The sequence below is a fragment of the Bos taurus genome, chromosome 25 (assembly GCF_002263795.3).
Source record: "Bos taurus isolate L1 Dominette 01449 registration number 42190680 breed Hereford chromosome 25, ARS-UCD2.0, whole genome shotgun sequence".
In the NCBI taxonomy this organism is placed as follows: Eukaryota; Metazoa; Chordata; class Mammalia; order Artiodactyla; family Bovidae; genus Bos; species Bos taurus.
Genome location: NC_037352.1, coordinates 15908351 through 15927955, shown reverse-complemented (window position 1 = coordinate 15927955; position 19605 = coordinate 15908351). Strand labels below are relative to the sequence as shown.

The 19605-nt window shown below is 44.4% G+C and overlaps 1 pseudogene; it reads left to right on the top strand.

Moving 5' to 3' along the window:
- The first annotated feature begins 13453 nt into the window (after window positions 1-13453).
- On the top strand, window positions 13454-13998 carry LOC112444359 (cyclin-dependent kinase 11B-like; annotated as a pseudogene).
- Window positions 13999-19605: the final 5607 nt, after the last annotated feature.

The window sequence follows — 19605 nt, the reverse complement described above, 5'->3', positions numbered from 1 at the left end:
CAACTCATGCTGTCTCTCTCGCTCTCTCTTTGTCTTGAGACATGCGTTTGGATCTTTCTCCCTCTGACAAGTTCTTCTTTGGCTCTGTGTTGTATCATTTTCCTTAGCAGGTGGGATTCTCTGGCATTTCTAACTCTATTTTAAACACTTTGTAAAGCTTGATTTAAAGGAAAATCTGATTTCCACAGTCTGTGCACTGGTGCCTCAGGGGACTCTCAGTTTGATTATGTCCTGGAAAGTTTGTGACACAGCTCAGGCTCTGGGAACCCAGAGAGGGGTGGGTGTGTGGGCTGTCAGCTGCTTCCTGCCAGACCATGGAGGGCTTTAGGGGCCCAAGAGTCTCCAGGCTCCTCACAATAGAGTGCCAACCTTGTGTTTTCCCCAACTTCAACGTGCATATGAATCCCCCAGGATCTTGTTAAAACACAGTCTTTCTTTAAAAAAAAATATTTTTAATTGGAGGATAATTGCTTTACAATATTGTGTTGGTTTCTGCTATTTGCCAACATGAGTTGGCCATAGGTATACATATGTCCCCTCCCTCTTGAACCTCCTTCCCACCTCCCACCCCATCCCACCCTTCTACATTGTCACAGAGCGCTGAATGCAGATTCTGAATTGGCAGGACTGGGGCAGGACCTGGGATCTGCATTTCTCCCTAGCTCCCAGTGAATGCTGATGGTGGCCCACACTTGAAGTAACCAGGATGCAGTGCATGTGCCATTAGGAATGTTCCTTCTGCCACAAAATGCTCGAATTTTCACTTGGCAGCAACAGTTTCCCCTCTTCTCTGCTCCCACAGAGCCCACAGAGCTTTCTGTCATATTTCAAATGGGCAACTTCCCATGTTAAAGTCTAACAATCTTTGTCCTTGTGACCCTTTCATTAGACCAAATGCCACTCCAGGGCTTGCTGTGGAGAAATGAGTAAACAGAAAGAACATTCCAGGATATCAAGCACAGTAAGAGGATTGCAGGACACGCACACACAAATGCTCCCTTCCCCAGCTGGGCATTGCCTGCTGCTGTGAAAAGCAGTGGCTTTGCATCAATGGCTCATGATTCTGGCCTGGCCCATCAGGTGCTGCTCTGAGATCCCCAGAGACCCTGGACCAGCCTTGCATGCAGGAGATTTAACATTTTCTCTCTAGGCTTCAGATGACCGAGGGATCTGTGTAGAGTCTTCCATTTTTCTTTTTTTTTTAAATTGATCTCATCGTGCTCAATATTTCCACCCCTGGGATGCCTGGGACAGGAGTTCAAGAGATCCTGGTTTTACAGCCCTTTCCCAGTTAACTCAGTCTTGACCAACAGTCACAGTCAAAGCCCTCAGGGGGTGGTTTTCTCCTCTCTCCAGGGCTCTTTCTCCTCCACTTCTTGAAGGTGGTGTCCGACCTCATGGAGAGGTCAGGTGTTTCAAAGCCAAGGAGAAGTGGTCTCCATCCATGTGCTGTCCACTGTACTTTCTGGCCACACGATGGGCTTCTGGTTCTTGTCTTGGCTCTGCATGTCCTGTGCTGGTGTCCACTGCAGGGTGACCATTGTGGTCATTAACTTGGTGTGTCAACTTGACTGAGCTAAATGACGCTCAGATAGCTAGTCAAAGATTATGTCTGGGTGTGTCTGTGAAGGTCTTCCTAGAAGTTAGCATTAAAAAAAAATTTATTGAAAAAAAATTTATTGAAGTATCAGTTCAGTTCAGTTCAGTCGCTCAGTCGTGTCTGACTCTTTGCCACCCCATGAACTGTAGCACACCAGGCTTCCCTGTCCATCAGCAGCTCCCGGAGTCCACCAAAACCCATGTCCATTGAGTCGGTGATGCCATCCAACTATCTCATCCTCTGTCATCCCCTTCTCCTCCTGCCCTCAATCTTTCCCAGCATCAGAGTCTTTTCAAATGAGTCAGCTCTTTGTATCAGGTGGCCAAAGTATAGGAGCTTCAACTTCAGCATCAGTCCTTCCAATGAATATTCAGGACTAATTTCCTTTAGGATGGACAGGTTGGATCTCCTTGCAGTCCAAGGGACTCTCAAGAGTCTTTTCCAACACCACAGTTCAAAAGCGTCAATTCTTCTGTGCTCAGCTTTCTTCTTCTTCTTTTTTTTTTTTGACTTTTGCTTCACTTTATTTATTTATTTTTTAATATAAATTTATTTATTTTAATTGGAGGCTAATTACTTTACAATATTGTATTGGTTTTGCCATACATCAACATGAAACCACCACGGGTGTACATGTTTTCCCCATCCTGAACCTCCCTCCCACCTCCCTCCTCATACCATCCCTCCGGGTCATGCTAGTGCACCAGCCCCAAGCATCCTGTATCCTGCATTGAACCTGGACTGGCGATTCATTTCATATATGATATTATACATGTTTCAATGCCATTATCCCAAATCATCACCCCCCTCCCTCTCTTACAGAGTCCAAAAGACTGTTTTATACATCTATGTCTCTTTTGCTGTCTTGCACACAGGGTTACCATTACTATCTTTCTAAATTCCATATATATGCATTAGTATACTGTACTGGTGTTTTTCTTTCTGGCTTACTTCACTGTGTACAATAGGCTCCAGTTTCATCCACCTCATTAGAACTGATTCAAATGTATTCTTTTTAATGGCTGAGTAATACTCCATTGTGTATATGTACCAAAGCTTTCTTATCCATTCATCTGCTGATGGACATCTAGGTTGCTTCCATGTCCTGGCTATTATAAACAGTGCTGCGATGAACATTGGGGAACACCTGTCTCTTTCAATTCTGATTTCCTCAGTGTGTGTGCCCAGCAGTGGGATTGCTGGGTCATAAAGCAGTTCTATTTCCAGCTTTTTAAGGAATCTCCATACTGTTCTCCATAGTGGCTGTACTAGTTTGCATTCCCACCAACAGTGTAAGAGGGTTCCCTTTTCTCCACATCCTCTCCAGCATTTATTGCTTGTAGACTTTTGGATAGCAGCCATTCTGACTGGCGTGAAATGGTACCTCATTGTGGTTTTGATTTGCATTTCTCTGATAATGAGTGATGTTGAGCATCTTTTCATGTGTTTGTTAGCCATCTGTATGTCTTCTTTGGAGAAATGTCTATTTAGTTCTTTGGCCCATTTTTTGATTGGGTCGTTTATTTTTCTGGAATGGAGCTGCAGGGGTTGCTTGTATATTTTTGAGATTAGTTCTTTGTCACTTGCTAAACTTCAGCTTTCTTTATAGTCCAACTCTCACATCCATACAGTGGCTGACTTTATTTTTGGGGGGCTCCAAAATCACTGCAGATGGTGATTGCAGCCATGGAAGTAAAAGACGCTTACTCCTTGGAAGGAAAGTTATGACCAGCCTAGACAGCATATTGAAAAGCAGAGACATTACTTTGTCAACAAAGGTCCATCTAGTCAAGGCTATGGTTTTTCCAGTGGTCATGTATGGATGTGAGATTTGGACTATAAAGAAAGCTGAGTGCAGAAGAATTGATGCTTTTGAACTGTGGTGTTGAAGTATACTTGATTTAAAATGTATTAATTTTCTTTTGTGGCCCATGGACTATGGTCAGCCAGGCTCCTCTGTCCATTGGATTAATTTCCCAGACAAGAATATTGAGTAGGTTGCCATTTCATTCTCCATAGGCTCTTCTTGACCCAGGAATCAAACCCACATCTCCTGCATTGGCAGGCAGATTCTTAACCACTGAGCCACCAGGGAAGCCCATATATATATTCATATATATATATACACACACACACACATGTATGTATATTTTCATATCTTTTCCATTATGAAAAGAATATAAATATAAAAATATATTTATATATTTTCATATTCTTTACCATTATGGTTGTCACAGGATATTGAATATAGTTCCTTGTGCTATAACAATTGTATATCCATCCCATATATAAGAGTTTGCTTCTGTTAATCCCAGACTCCTGATCCTTTCCTCCCCTACTACTCCTAACCCCTTGGCAATGACAAGCCTATTCTCCATATCTGTGAGTCTGTTTTTGCTTTGTAGATACGTTGATTTGTATTATATTTTAGATTCCACATACAAATGATATGGTATTTGTCTCTTTCTGATTTCACTTAGTATGATCATCTCTAGGTCTCTCCATGTTCCTGTAAGAAGCTAGCATTTGAATTGGTACACTGAATAAGGAGATCTATGCTCACCAGTACAAATGAGCATCACTCAATCTATTGAGAGCCTGAATAGAAAAAAAAAAAAAAAAGGCAGAGGAAGGAGAGAGATGCACTCTCTGTCCGAGCTGGGATGTCCAATTTCTTCTACCCTTGGACCTTGTTGCTCCTGGTTCTTGAGCCTTCAGACTTGGACCAAGACTTTCACCATCAACATTCCTGTTTCTCAGGCCTTTGGACTCAGATTGAAGTACACTACCAGCTTTCTTGGGCTTCAGCTTGCAAATAGCAGACTATGGGAGTTCTTAGCCTCCGTCATCACATGGGCCAATTCCTTTAATAAATCAATCTGTCGGTCTTTCTCCATATTGGAAAGAGAGACTATTGGCTCATGATGGGCAATGAGAGCCTCTTTAGTGAGTCAAATGCTGGACATTGCTCCTTTCTTTTTGTGTTTCTGACATAACTATCCCAAGGCTTCCTTTCCAGGGCAGTGGGTGCTCTGATGGAAGAAAGAGGACATTGATATACACAATTTCAAAAATGATTGTAGTTTTATCTGGGGCAGTGCCTAGAACAGAGTAACTGATCCATAAACATGATCCCTTCTGATCAAGCTGGAGGATATGAGAGAAAGCTTCAGCATAAAGAAATTTTGATCGGATAAGAAATCCATAGAAATGGCAGGAGGTGTTCTGAAGAACTGCCTCTTCTGTGGCAGGAAATGAGCTCTGTCTTAGAGACTGAAGCCTAGATCTTGAGAAAAGGACCTGAAACCATGACATCATGCAGATGTGGCCAAGCTGCTACGGGACTCCCGGGCAGCTGTTTCTCACCAATGCATCCCCCCATCTCGCCTTTGTTTGACATTCAGCTGCTTATTTGGGAAAAGCCTCCTTTTTCTCATCATGGCTGTAGCCAGCAGACAGCATTTGTCTGTCGTTGATAATCGGTCTTTAGACTCCTGTTTCTAATTTCTGCTTCCTAGGGGCAGAGCCAGCAGGCATCCCTCGTGGTTTCTCGACTCTCCAGCTGGCATTTCTGAAGGACACTCTGAGCCCACTTCCACTTCTGCTGCCTTCTGACCCTCCGCTAAGTTCATGGCTCATGAATGAATGAGCAGCAGTGTTTTCCTGACCATGTGGACTCCCCACTGTCACCGGGCACTCACCATCACCAGAGAGCAGGTGTTTCGAGAAGCCTGAACGAGCTGTGGGTGGTGAGACAGACGCTGGGCTTGGCTCTGGAAGCTTCAGCTCAGAACATTGAGCTGAACCATCTGAGGCTCCTCCAGGAAACAGGTTGTGCAAATCTCACAGCCCCCCTCTCTGGGCTCATGCATATTCATTAGTAGAACAACTCCAGGCCAAAGATAATGATTCATGCAGGCAGCACCATTCTGAGCATTATTATCTGGGAGTGACAACTGAATTTCTAATTCAACATGTGTATTGGACAAACAGATCACAAGAACTTTAAAGTCAGAAGCATCCTTTGGAGTCATGCAACTTCTGTTGTAATGTGGCATAAAATGATAGAGGAAGAGATTGCCTCTCCGGTGGGCTGTGCATAGCTGTTCCCTTCAAAGCAGAGGAGAAATGAAAGGGGCTGAGATTTCAGACACTGCTTGAATCTCCAACAGAAGCTAATGATAATGGCTGATAAGGAGACAACTATGGCGACAGCAGAGAGCCAGCCACTGGCACGAGCTCACCATTGTTTTGAGTTATTCCGTGGGCATGAACAGAATCCTCCTTCTCTGGCTGGCAATAAGAATGGAGCAGAGACTGGCGGGGCTCATTGGCTGCTCAGTAAGAATCAGAGGGCAATAAATGCAAGGCAAGACTGAAGAGGGAGTGGTAGAATCGATTTGAGCAGCATTTCAACACCCAGCATGACACCATGAGAGCTACGCTATCTGCCCGTCTGCAGAGATCGGCCACTTCCCGCTTGTCACAGCTGACAGTCAAGCATAAAATGGCTCCTGTCAAGGAGTGGCAGCTCTTTGAAGACTAAGTCTTAAACCATTCCTTAAAATTTTATATTCCAGTCCTCATGGCCACTCCACCCCCAAAGTCTTTTCTTTCTAAGTGATCGAATAAACTGACTGCCCATTCCCCTACCTACTGGGGGAGACCATGGAAAATTCAAAGTCTTCTAGAGCCTAGATAGCTACTCTTGTTTTTCTTCCCTTTTCAGCTAATAGTGATACTTTAGAATATTTACTAACAACCAGGTACTGTGATAAAGTACACACCTCTATGCCTTCCTTAAATTCTCACAACAATCAATGACAAAAGTGCTAATATCCCTAATTTACTGATGAGGAAACTGAGGCTTTGAGAGGCCAAGTGACTTGGCCCTTGATTCATGCAGCCCATGATTGGTGGGAGCAGGAGTGGAGACCACTCCCTTTACTATTAAATGATGTTGATCTAACGATGGGGAGGGGTGTCTTTTTAAGGATGAGCACACACATCTTGAGCAAGTGGAACCCTGGTGAAGGATGTACTTGAGACCTGGACACTCTGGTCCCCTGGCTGCTTCCAGCTGCCTCTCACCTGTGGGATGAGGTGCATATGGAGGCCAAGAAGGTGTGCTGGTCTGAGACCTATATTCCCTCTATATCACACTCTGGAGACAATCAGGCTTGCAGTCCCACAGCTCAAGATCAGTAGAAAAACTTTTGCTTCTCCAAGCTCTGATTAGGCCACCTGCTTCCAATAAACCAATCACCAAGGATCGAGGATGTGGTGGGCTCTGATTGGCCAGCCTGAGTCACATACTTCTGGTTGGAGTCAAGAATGAAGTCATCATCCCCTGAGTGATGTGGTCTGAGAGCAGGAGGAAGGTGTGACCTCTCTCAGGACAATGGGTGTGTTGTACCCAGAAGAAGGAGAAAGAAACGCTGATCAGACAAAACCAAAAAATGCCCACCATACTTGTCAAGCCTCATTGCCTCCTGTCTTCTCTGGGTTCTGAAGGTTATGGGGAAGGTGGATATTTGAGGAGAGACAGGGGGAATGAAGATAAGAGGGAAAGACAGAATGAGCTTACAGAGAGGTTTACTCAGAAATGGAAACACAGAACTAGAGAAGAACCAGAAAGATTTCCCTCAACTCCTCAAGAGAGAACACATAGGAAAAAAATGCTTTAAAAGTCCAGCCCTGATTCCCATATGCATCCTACATAGGTCAGTGCTCTTCTGTTTTTGTGCTAAAAGTTCCTAGAGCTCTGGGAGGATTCCTTATGATCCTTTAGAATGAATTGGGGAATAAGATTCAAGAGGAAGTTTAGTGGGTTGAGCTCAGACCCCTCTGGGCTTCACTTTTATTTCTCTTTTCAGTGCCTTTTGCATAAGATCTTATTTGGGAAAAAATGGGCATTCCTCTCTGCTAAACACTGCTCTGCACTGAGATATTCTCAATAAGAACGACCTTTGGTTTACATCTCTCTCTCATGTGATCAGTGCAGTGCCAGGCATACAGTAGGCACTCAGTCATTACTAAGCTGTCAAATGGATGGTTGAATGGCCACAAGGGAAATTATGAGTGGAAAACCTTAAATTGTGGAAAGGAAACTCAGGGTTCTGGGAGCACCCATAGACTGATGATCTCTTCATGAGGGTGTAACCACAGACAGAGCCTTGCGTGGAAAGCCAGGCGACTGCTCCCCTTTGACTTAGACACCGCTCTAACCACACAGATGAAATGTTTGTGATGGGCCACTGCTTACAATAACATCACACTTTGTGATGTTACTTCTTACTTGTTACTATTTGTCAGTTACTTCTTACTTCTCAAACTCAGGACCAAACTCCAGTTCCCTGGATGCCAGAAAAGTCTTATCTCCAAGAAGCCAGACATTACACAATCTGGCTTAATTATTAGTTTGAGATCACAGTGGCTCTGTAGGTTATGGTGTCAGATAATCCCAGATGTGATCTCCTGGATGAGAACTGGGGTCTGTTTCAAAGATTCCTTGGACCAGCTTCATTCTACTTTGAACCCCCAATCCGCTATATCCAACACATGTATACTCACATGCACACACACACATACACAGAGATTTTTTATTAAAGACTGTCACACACATTCACAAAATCTCTAGAGAACCTGACTTAGAAGCCATGGATTCAGAAGCGTAGCTGAAACTGCTCTACAGCCTTGGGCAAGGGGCTTACCCATCCAGACATTCTGGTCCAACTGCTGGCACCCAGCAAGTGATGCTGTTGCCAGAATCTCTGTCTTTCTTGCCTCTAGAAGCTAAGCATTCCTGCTGCCCTTCTTCCCAGAGTAGATCTCTGGGGGCAACCAGCTTCCCCTCAAAGTCTTGCACCGATTTGGCTGATTAGAGGAGTTTATTCCACATGCCTATGACCTTGCTGCAAGAGCTCCTGGGAAAGAAAGTTTTAAGCTTCTGCCACAAAGTGGAGAAGTCTCCCAACAAAAAGAAAGGGTATGCAAAGGAGCAGAGTGGTCAGAGTCACAAAGAGGTGGACACGACTGAGACTGAACAGCAACAAGATCTCCTGAGACAGCTGTTGGGCATTAGGTTCACTGCACTAGGGGTTCAATCCAAGGTTTCTTCTACTTCTCCCCTCTTCCCAGATTAACTTCAGTTTCCACCCATATCCTCTACATTATTTAGCCCTCAAAGCATGTGTTATATTATTAGCTCTAAGCACCTAGCCCCTCAGGAAGTGCTTACTTCTCCTAAGAATGGAACCTGTGTTCTTAGCAGTGCAACATTTGTTTTCCCCTTTCCTGAAGAGCAGAGTGTTTCCGTTTTTGAAAAATACACGGCAGCAAGCAGGAAAAACAGGCAGCAAGCAGGAAAAACACCAAGAGAGAGAGTATGAGTTAAGCAATTCACATTATAACAGGTCAAGTCCAGCTCGTCGAAGAATCTAAATTGAAAGCAAATTGGTTTAAATTGAGACACGACAGTTTTCTGATGTTCAGACTTCTGGCAACATGGAATTCCTTTCCTGGAGGTCTCTGGGGAATTGACCAGCTCCTCCAAGTTGGCTAGCATAATTGGGACATAGTTGGGTGTGGAGAAAGAGAAATAGATTGAACAGCTTTCACATGTCCCTGCTAGTCTTGCTTGCATGCTGTTACTGTGCGGTACCAACCTATATGGGATGATGGTGCAAAGCTAGACATTCTAGCGAGGCCAGGCGTATGAATGTATGAGTGCCTGGTGGGGCAGGCAAGGTGCAGGGAGTGGGGGCCAAGTCAGTTGGAGCCAGGAACAAAAGTCTGATTCTTTCTGTGGGTTAACCGCTGCAATTATCCCCTCTCCAACCCAAATAAGTTTTGTGGCTCCTAGAGAAATTGAAATTGCCAAAGAGTGAAGTTGGAGGTGCTTGAATATTTTCTCTGACTCTTACTTAAACATTGGCAACTTTCCTGAGACTATAAATATGATTGGGACTCAGCCATTTCTCTCTTTGTAGTCTATGAAAATTAACTTGGTCCGCAGGGGCTGCAATCACTGCCAAACCCCCCCAAGTGTGGGCTCTTCCTCCACACTGACAAAAATAACAGTTAATTAGGCTGCAACACCCATAGGAAAGTGAACTTGCACCACCAATCATGGGGGGGCATGCAAAATGTTGCCATGACAACAGGCATTTACTGGCTCTTCATTTTAATGTATCAAAGGCTAGGGATAATTTCCCAGTGAGAATACATGAGGGTAGATTTTTTTTTCCCTCCTCCTCATTCTTTCTGCCAGTCTTTTGCCAGTATGGGAGCAGTATTCCTGTGGCAACGGGTTTAAAAGGTAGAGAGGCCTTGTGAGAGCATTAAACACCAGGCAAGCTACTCCTGGAGATGCTGTCTGTCTTGGGAGGCCCAGGGAGGATGGTGCAGCATCCTTCTCAGTATCTAGGCTGGATGGAAAGAATTTGGAGGCAGGTGAAATGTGAACTGTGAATCTTTGCCCTCATTTCCAGGTGAACTTTCTGTTTCCATGAACTTTCCTTCCTTATTCCTCTCTCTTTCCCTCTCCCTTCCTTCCCTCCCTCCCTTCCTTCCCGATCTTTCTTCTTGTTTTGTTGTGTGCTTACTCTGTACCAGGCACTTACTAGGCATCATCTGATTTATTCTTCATGACTACACAGTAAGAAAAATATGATTCTTATTTTACAGATGAGGACACTGAGATTAAGAGGGGTTGAAGGCTCTAATTACATAATAATTTGCAGAACCTGAATTTGAATCAGGTCAGCTCTCACCACCAAGGCCTTCATCCACTCTATAAATAGAAGCAAATTTGTTTATTAGTTTTAATTTATTTGTTAACTGGAGGAAAATTCCTTTGAATTTGTTTATTATTATAATCATTGCCCTCACCACCATGTATTAGCTGGCTATTGCTGCATAACAAACATCTACAAAATCTTAATGGCACATGATTATAAATATTTCACTTCAGCATAGGGTGGCTCTGACCCTCATGTGTTTTTTCTGGGGCTTGGGCTGAAAGGGAGGCAGCTACCCAGGGAAAGCTCTTCTCATGGTGATGGTAGAGTCATAAAGAGTCTGCTCAACCACACAAGTTTATTTTAGATCCCTCCTGTGTCATGTCTGCTAATATCCCATTTACCAAAGCAAGGCATGTGGTTGAGCCGTAAGTCAGAGTAGGAAATACACCCCCTCTCTTTTGTGAAAGGAATTGCAAAGTTTTATGGCAAGGATGTGGATACAAAGAGGGATTAAGAACTGGGGCCCAAAAGGTTGTACAGTTATCATTATCATCATCCTCGTCATCATCACTTCTATGGACCAGGACTCTCTTTGATCTGGCTCAACGGTCAAGAGTTTGCCTGCAATGCGGGAGATCCGAGTTAGATCCCCGGGTTGGGAAGATGCCCTGGAGAAGGAAATAGCAACCCACTCCAGTATTCTTGCCTGAAGAATCCCATCGATGGGGTTGCCTGGCAGGCTGTAGTCCATGGGGTCTAAAAGAGTTGAACATGATTGAGCAACTAACACTTTCATGTGTAAGTAATAAATGATTTCTTTACAAAGCTCTTTAAGAGCACCAGTCATTACTGGAGCAGCTAGTCATTTAAATGGATTAAGTTTTCCATTAAATATTTTTAGGTAGTCACAAACCTGGCATTTTGTGACTACTTGGAATCATGGGATGGAGTAGCAGGTGGGAGGGAGGCTCAATAGGGAGGTGACATTTTTATACCTATGGCTGATTCATGTTGATGTATGCCAGATAAAATATTGTGAAGCAATTATCCTCCAATTAAAAATAAATGTTTAAAATTTAAAAAATAACCTCATATATTGGTTTATCACAATTTAAAAAAATATTGTGATTATAGCTCAATATAATGTTTCTTTTGAATTACTATGTAATTTACTTTATATATCTAAAAACCTAAATTTTCGGAGATGGAGTTCATAGACCTCACCTGGCAGCTAAAGATTTCTTCTGAAAAAGAGTATTTTTTAAATACTTAAATTAAGAGTATTTCTAAATACTCCTAACTCTTGGTCTTCATCATGTTTTCCCCTAGCACAACACATCAACTTGATTTGTAATCATAGCTCTACACATTTGTAGCAAGTTTTACAGTTGGTAAAGTCTCTTCCCCCATATTTACATTTCATCTGCATAGCCTCTGGCACCTGCAGATGACATACCCATGTCAGGGTTCTAATAGCCATTCCTCTGGTAAATGAGCCATTTACCAGAAATTGCAAGAATTTCAGTATCTGGACCTGATGAGTGAGGTGTGGTCAATTTTTCTTTGAGAAAAACTGAAAATATAAGAAAGTAGATTCATTTTTTAGAGAAATAAAATGGTATGGGGAGGGAGGAGGGAGGAGGGTTCAGGATGGGGAACACAGGTATACCTGTGGCAGATTCATTTTGATATATGGCAAAACCAATACAATATTGTAAAGTTAAATAAAATAAAATTTTAAAAAATCTATTTAAATTTTGTGTGTATGCTCCAAATATCTACATTTGTAAAGCTCAGAATGCTCAAAACACCTTACTTTTTCAGAAAAAAATCAAGACAATGTTGAACTATGAACTATAAGGAAAATACAGGATTATTTCTAATAGGCTCAGCCAGGCACAAGATGCTCTTTAAAAGTCTGCTTAAATATATCCTTGCCATTTGTTTCTATATTACTGTAACCTGAGGAAAATATTTGGTTGTCTTTTGTCCAAAGAGTCTTACTAGCCATTCCATCTCCAGTATTTAGCATAATACCTGGTACACGTATAAGCTCAATAAATATTAACTGAACGCATGAACGATTGGGTGGGAATTTTTGGAAGTGCAAATCCCAATTCTGAAACAGCTCACGTGGCTCACAGAATCTACATTTGTGAGCTTTCTCTGTTTGTAGGTAATTCTGCAGAGAGGTGGGGCAGATCTGCAGTAAACAGCAGATGAACAAGGCCATTCTTGTTGCAGTGACGCGTTGGTACCGAGCGATTATTTGTTTTCTCTAACACAATGTAAAAAGTGCTAATGGGATTAGCCTTTTGTGATGAATACTAATATGATATGAAAACAAATGCTAATATGCAATGTGAAATTGCTAACAAAGGAGAAAATTGCTAATAAAATTCAATGGACCTCAGTGACAAATGCTTCACATATCCCTCTGGTCGGGCCAAGACTGTCCTCTTAGCATGGGAATGGCGTAGACTGGGGGAAATCTTGGCATTTGGGCTGCTTGCTGATGGCTGGGTTTCAGTTGGTTCCTCTGTGTGGGTGGGGCTGTGAGAGAAGGCACACTTCGATCCTCACAAACATACCCACTTGGGGCACCAAGTATCCAGCAGGGAGGCCCCCAAAGGAAGCTAGAGCATGGCCCTTTCCACTTCAGTGTCAGACCTTTAAACTTTCCCAGCATTCTCTCTCATCTGTGGTGCTGGCTGGCCTTTCTGCAACCTTGTGCAATTACAAGGCAGACCTGCAAATGGAAAAGCAGACACAGAGAGAAGTGACTGGCCTGTGGTCATACAGATAGCAGAGCTCGATGCTACTTCAGGGTCTTCCACTAGCTCCTCCATCTTCCCACCCCCACCTCTTCACTCTCCAACTCTTCCTCCTCCCTGGCTATTCCCCTCCCCTCCAGCTCCTCTCCTCTGCATCTCCTCTTTCCCCATCTCCTTCCCTTCCTACCAGAATCTGATCTTCTCTTTCTTCGCTTATGGCTTAAATAAACAACTTGGATTGGGGTAAATAAATCAGTCTGTGCCAACACAGGAAGTGACCAGGTTCTGGTCTCAGGTTCTGAGACCAGTGATGGCAGCACAGGGTATTCACTCAAATGGGTGATGCAAAGTTCTCTTGGAAAGTGAAAACTTTAGATGAAAGCCTTCAGGCAAAGGTACCATGGAAAGAACCAGAGGAGAAGGCAGAGATAAAATCCTTAAACAAATTCTGATGACTTGGGTGCAAAATGTGATTCCCTTGAGGAGGGGAAGCTGAGGGACCACTCGTGGCCAGAGAGATCAGAGAAGGGAAGGATACTTTGGAAGAGAGGATCCTGTGGAAGATAGAAGAGAAGATCATGATTGTTTGGCTCTCAAATCCCCTGAGAATATTTTGGAAAGAAAGCTCATCATAGGAAAGACAAAAAGAGAAAGGTAGGCATCACAGCCATTCAGCAGAAGGTGAGATGCTTGCCGGGGTAAAAGAAATCTGAGAACAAGATAAAGTCTGCTGAGAAAGACAAAGCAGGAGGGAGATGGCAAGAGAACACTTCAGGAGAGAAGGGGCCACCTTGAGCAGTTAGAAAGGAGCAGCAGGAGGAGGCAGAGCACAGGGAGCATGAGGCTGGAGGGAAGTTGCACATCAGCTACTGGACCTTGAGACAGGAGCGTGGCATTAAGTGAGGTTGCCACTGGACACAGCTGCACACTCGGGGATCCTGCGGGAAGCCAGTAAATGAAGAGAAAGTGAAAGAGAGAGACCTGCTGTCTGACTCACAGGAAATCAGGGACATTGAAAGGAAAACCAGCTGAATCGTTGTCAGTGAACTCCAGCCCAAGTTCATCAAAGTAAGACAAGGGGGTGGGGTAGGAAAAGGGAAGGAGGGGAGGAGGGGAGACTGAGCAGAGGGGCCACCAAGAGGTGGGGAGCAGCTCCAAGAACCCTCTGGATGGTTGGCTGAAGCAATGAATGAAGAGCGGCAGAGCGAAGTCATACGACAGTTGTTCCAGAGTATGATTTGACTAAATTCTGGGGACAGTGAAGAAGGGGAGGGAGGCATTTGGTGGGCGAGGGCTCCCTTCAGAGCAGTGCTGGGTCTAAGGAGATCTGTGAAGCCCAACCTGGGAGCCCGCTGAGCTCAAACAGGAGCCGCCCAGCAGCCATGTGCCTCCAAGGCTGTCAGAGGGCAGAGGATGGAAGGAGGTGCCGAGGGGCGGAGCAGAGAGCAGGGACAGGAAACAGATGGATCGTGGCTATGAAGGGGCTGCAAGCAGAGAAGAGGGCTTCTGATCACGCTCCTGGGGGAGAGTCACCCTCATCCTCAAGGCCCAGCACCCCAACATCATCACCATCAGAGGAACAGTTGTAGGGGGAACAAGGACAGATCTACAGTATAAAGATCTGCATGGACCTGCACAGATGATCTCAAGAGCCTGATGGAGACTGTGAAGCAGTCTTTTTAGTTGAGGAGGTGAAGACCCTGATGCTCCTTCCAGCTGCTGCATTGTGTGAAGCTTCTGCAGGAAAAACTGGATTCAGAACAGCTGGCCAAACTGCTACTGAGCCAGGTGGTCATCCTCCAAGAGGGAGTCAGGCCACACCCTTACTGAAGGTCACACCGTGGTTGGTGTGACCCCATGGTCCTCTACCCCAGAGCAGCTGCTTTGTGTCTAGGAACAGGATATCTGTGGACATGTGGTTGGTGGGTTGCATCTTGTGGGGGGTGATGCTGACTCAGAAGCCACTGTTCCCTGGGAAGGTGGAAATTGATCAGATCAATTAGATATTTATGGAACTGAAGACCCCCCAGTGAGAAAATCGAGGCTGGCTGCAAAAAGACCTCCTTGCAGTCCAGAAGGTGACCTCCACCAAGCACCCCTGTGACATCCTCCACTCTGATCTGGGCTTCCACCTGTGACCTGCTTCCCAGGGTGCAGGGTCAACTCAGAAGATTGCTTCAAGCCGAGTATTTCCATGAGATGCTCCCACCCCATCCCATTGGCTCCCTGATGTTCCCATATGGCCCCCCAAGAGCAAGCAACAGAGTGAAGGTTGGCACCAGCCTGAAGTCCCCCTGAGAAAGGCTGGGGCTGCACATGGCTGGGTGACAGTCACCACAAACCAGGGGGCCTCAGCTGCAGGTCTCAGCTTCACCCTCAAGTTCTGAGGTTCAGCGTGGACCCCAGGCAGACCCTGGGAGTACCAGCTGGCGAGGCCCAGACAAGACCAGAGGCTGATGCTGAAAACAGACCCAGATCCTGTCCTGAGTGAACACACCCGATGCCTGTCAGTGCTGCCGTGGGGTGGGATTATAGACTCTTGGGCTGCTGGCCTTGTTTGATTTCCCACCTTTCATTTTTATTTTATCTTGGCTTGTAAATCTGTCAATTAAATCTTGTTTTCCTTCTTGTGGATAAAACAACTCACTAGATGAATACTTCTATATCCTCCTTTTGTTCTCTCTCTTCCCTTCTGTCCATACCATTTCCATCCGCCTTATCCATCAGCCTCCCCACCGCCTTTTCTTCCTCCACTTTCTAACCCTCCATTGTCTCTTTCTTTTCCATCTCCTTCCAGTCTTCTTCTCCTGCATCCTTGGTCTCTACTACTTACTTGTATCCAAGAATCATTTGCACCAGCAAAATTGAAAGTGTAAATTGCTCAGTAGTGTCTGACTCTTTGCGACCCCATGGACTGTAGCCTACCAGGCTCCTCTGTCCCTGGGATTCTCCAGGCAAGAATACTGGCGTGGGTTGCTATTCCCCTCCTCCAGGGAATCTTCCCAACCCAGGGATCGAGCCCAGTTCTCCTGCATTGCAGGCAGATTCTTTACCATCTGAGCCACAAATAGCACCAGCAAAAGTGAACATTTATCATGAAAACAGACTTTGGTTTGGGAGCAGCCCATTCTGAAGTCAAAGTTGGAGTGAAAACTTGGCTCAGGTGCTCATAAATGTTGTGAATATGCAGAAATTCTCTGAGCCTCAGATTTCAGATCCATCATGTGGATTTCCTCAAAGGGTGGCTGCGAATAGCCAAATTTTAATTTCAAGTATAACTGCAACTTGGACTGTATAGTTATGTGAACTGTAATTGCAACTCTTCAAAAGGGGACAAGTGTGAGGAAGAGGACTGGGAAGGAATGGCTAAGAATCACCGACCAGGGTGATTTTCTTTGTCTTCAAAATTTTCTTTAATAACATTATTTCATTGTGTTTCTATGGTTCTCTACCCTGTCAGATCCAATGCCCTTTTTTTATAGCTAATATTTTGTGACATCCCCTTAACTATCCTGAAATGAAATTCATAGGTTATATAACTCACACATAATTTCATAAAATTTAGTAGAATGTCCTACCTATATTATACAGGAGAGTAAGAGAAAGTAGTTTGTATAAAATAATTTGTATTTTAATATGTAACTGCTTGGTTGTGACGATAGAAGAGATGATGAAGACAGATTCTTGCATCTCTATCTAAAATCATCATGAATGGCATGCTGACAGAAGCCAACTGATACAGATGTATTTTACTGGGGACTCTCCTACTTTGAATGGCTTTGCCACCAGTAATGGGGGTTCCTGAAATAGTGAACAAATTTCTGGTAAAATTCTGAATAAAACTAAGTAAGATTTACAATTTGGTCCACAGACATTTCGGTATAAATTAAGACTGTGAAAAAATAACTTTGTGTTTCTAGGGAAAGCAGACCTTATAAATAAGTTTTTCAGTGATTGAGTGTCCAGAGGGACATTAGAAAGTCACTTGGGATGTGGGGCAATTCTGCAGGGCCTGAAGTGCTCCTCTCTGCAGCATAGACTCCACCCTGTCAATACCCATGGTGTCCCACCCCCACAATCAGGGCAGCTCAAAGCTTCCACTGGTAGCTCAGCTGGTAAAGAATCCACCTACAATACAGGAGTCCCCAGTTTGAATCCTGGGCTGGGAAGATCCACTGGAGAAGGGATAGACTACCCACTCCAGTATTCTTGGGCTTCCCTGGTGGCTCAGCTGGTAAAGAATCTTCCTGCAATGAAGAAGACCTGGGTACAATCCCTGGGTTGGGAAGATCCCCTGGAGAAGGGAATAGCTACCCACTCCAGTATTCTGGCCTGGAGAATTCCATGGACTGTATAGTCCATGGGGTCACAAAGAGTCGGACTTTCACTTCAAAGCTTCCACACATTTCCAAAATGCGTCCTGGGAGGTAGAGTCTCCCATTCTGAGGCCACAGCTATGTTTTCATTAAAATAAACCAAAAATCAAATAATCCTGCTCTGTGAGGGCTTTGAGAGCCCCTGGGCTGGCATCACTCTCTCACTGAAGCTAAAAGCAACAAAAATAGTGGCCCAGATCCTGCATCTAGAAAATTGAAAATGAACTGACTTTTTATCATTTAACCTGACAAGTTCAGCACATTTATACTGTCACATTCCTGTCTGTCCTCAGAGTTGTTGAACAGAATCTTTCCATGGATCCATGTTATGGCTAATAGGATTTGTCTGAAACTAAGTGTTCAACCTCCTCTTGTTTCCTGAGACCATGGTGGATTCTCTCCTCTCCTCCCTGAGCCCAGCCTTCATTGTATTTCAGCAAAGTAATTCCCTGCCAGATGGTGGGGGAAATGTAGCCCTTGGGAGGAATGATGATACTGTCACCAAAGGCTAGACTGGTGAGGACCAGTTTGGATTAAAGCCAGACCCTCCCAAGGTGAGACTAACAGTGGGATTTGCAACAGACAGTCCCATCTGGACAAAGCAGACTTCCAGGATGCTGGGACTCACAGACATGCATTGGTCTGTGCAATGGGCCTCTGGAAATCTCCTCTGACATCAGTGCTCTGTCTGCTTCAGAGTTGGGGGAATCTTACTAGGGCTTGGGATTTCAGAAGGAATAACTTTGGCTCATGTCAAGAATTGAAGATTCCTGGGAAAAAACTCTCTATTTATCCTGGCGGCTGAATCCTTCATTCTAAGACTTTTTATTTTTAAAAACAAAACACAAACCCCAAATGTAGTTGCTTATGCTAAGCCCCACATCACCAAACTGAGACTCAATTTAACCACTGTTTCAGCCCTCTCAGAAATGGAATCTTGACAGTCAGGAAGCACCTGCTCACACCGCTGAGGTCATCTGCTGACAGACCCCCACCAGCCCCTGAAGGAAAGTGGCCTTGCCATGACCAACCCTAAGTCGTCTGGCATAAGTTCCTTGTTCTGTTTCCTTCTGCCTTTAAAAGTCTTTCATTCTGTATAGCTTCTCGAAGCTCGTTTCTAGGTGTTAGATGCTGCATAACTCAGGAATCATTGAATAAAGCCAAGAAAATGTTTAAAGCTTACTCTATGGGATTTTTTAAAAAACTTATCTTGGGAGATTCTTTCAATTGCTTGTTTAAGACTTTTGACTATGTTCCTTATTTTTTAGAGTCTGAAAAGAAGCTACAGCCCTGCCCTGGACACTTCCCCTTCCTCACCTCCCTCCAAAGTATTGCCTTGTAACATTTCCCTAGGATAAGTTCCAACCAATTCAATCCAATCTTCATTATCTAAAGATTACTTCAAAGTAAAAATCCTAGATCTGGCAAAATGGGGATCGGTCTCTGTGTGTGTGTGTGAAATTCTGCCGGATTTCCTGTACTGTGTGATGTTACACGAATTCAAGTGCACATCTTTGAACCACAGCTTAGTTACTTGTGCAAATCATGTATCCTCTCTGAGGATGTTTTCTTTCATCTATGTTGTAGGGGTGGAAAAGTCATTTTCTTTATACCCTTCTAGGCTCTTGGCTGAGACCCCCTCAGTCAGAGATGTCCAACTTTTTACGACCCCATAGACTGTAGCCTGCCAGGCTCCTCTGTCCATGGGATTTTCCAGGCGAGAATACTGGAGTGGGTTATCATTGCCTTCTCCAACCCCATAATTAAAGACAGATTAGTAGAAGAAAAACAAACAGAAGTTTAATAAAATGAATAGCTTCCAGTGGCTCAGCTGGTGAAGAATCCACCTGCAATGCAGGAGACCTAGGTTTAATCTCTGGGTCGGGAAGACTCCCTGGAGAAGGGAATGGCTACCCACTCCAGTTTTCTTGCCTGGAGAATTCCATGGACAGAGGATTCTGGCAGGGTACGGTCGGTCCATAGGGTCGCAGCGTCAGACACGACTGAGTGACTAGGTACACGCACATACCTTCTGCATACACGCGAGATACCCAGGAAAACTGAGTAACGCCCCAGATGGCTGAAGCCATTACCTTTAGTTCCACATCCAG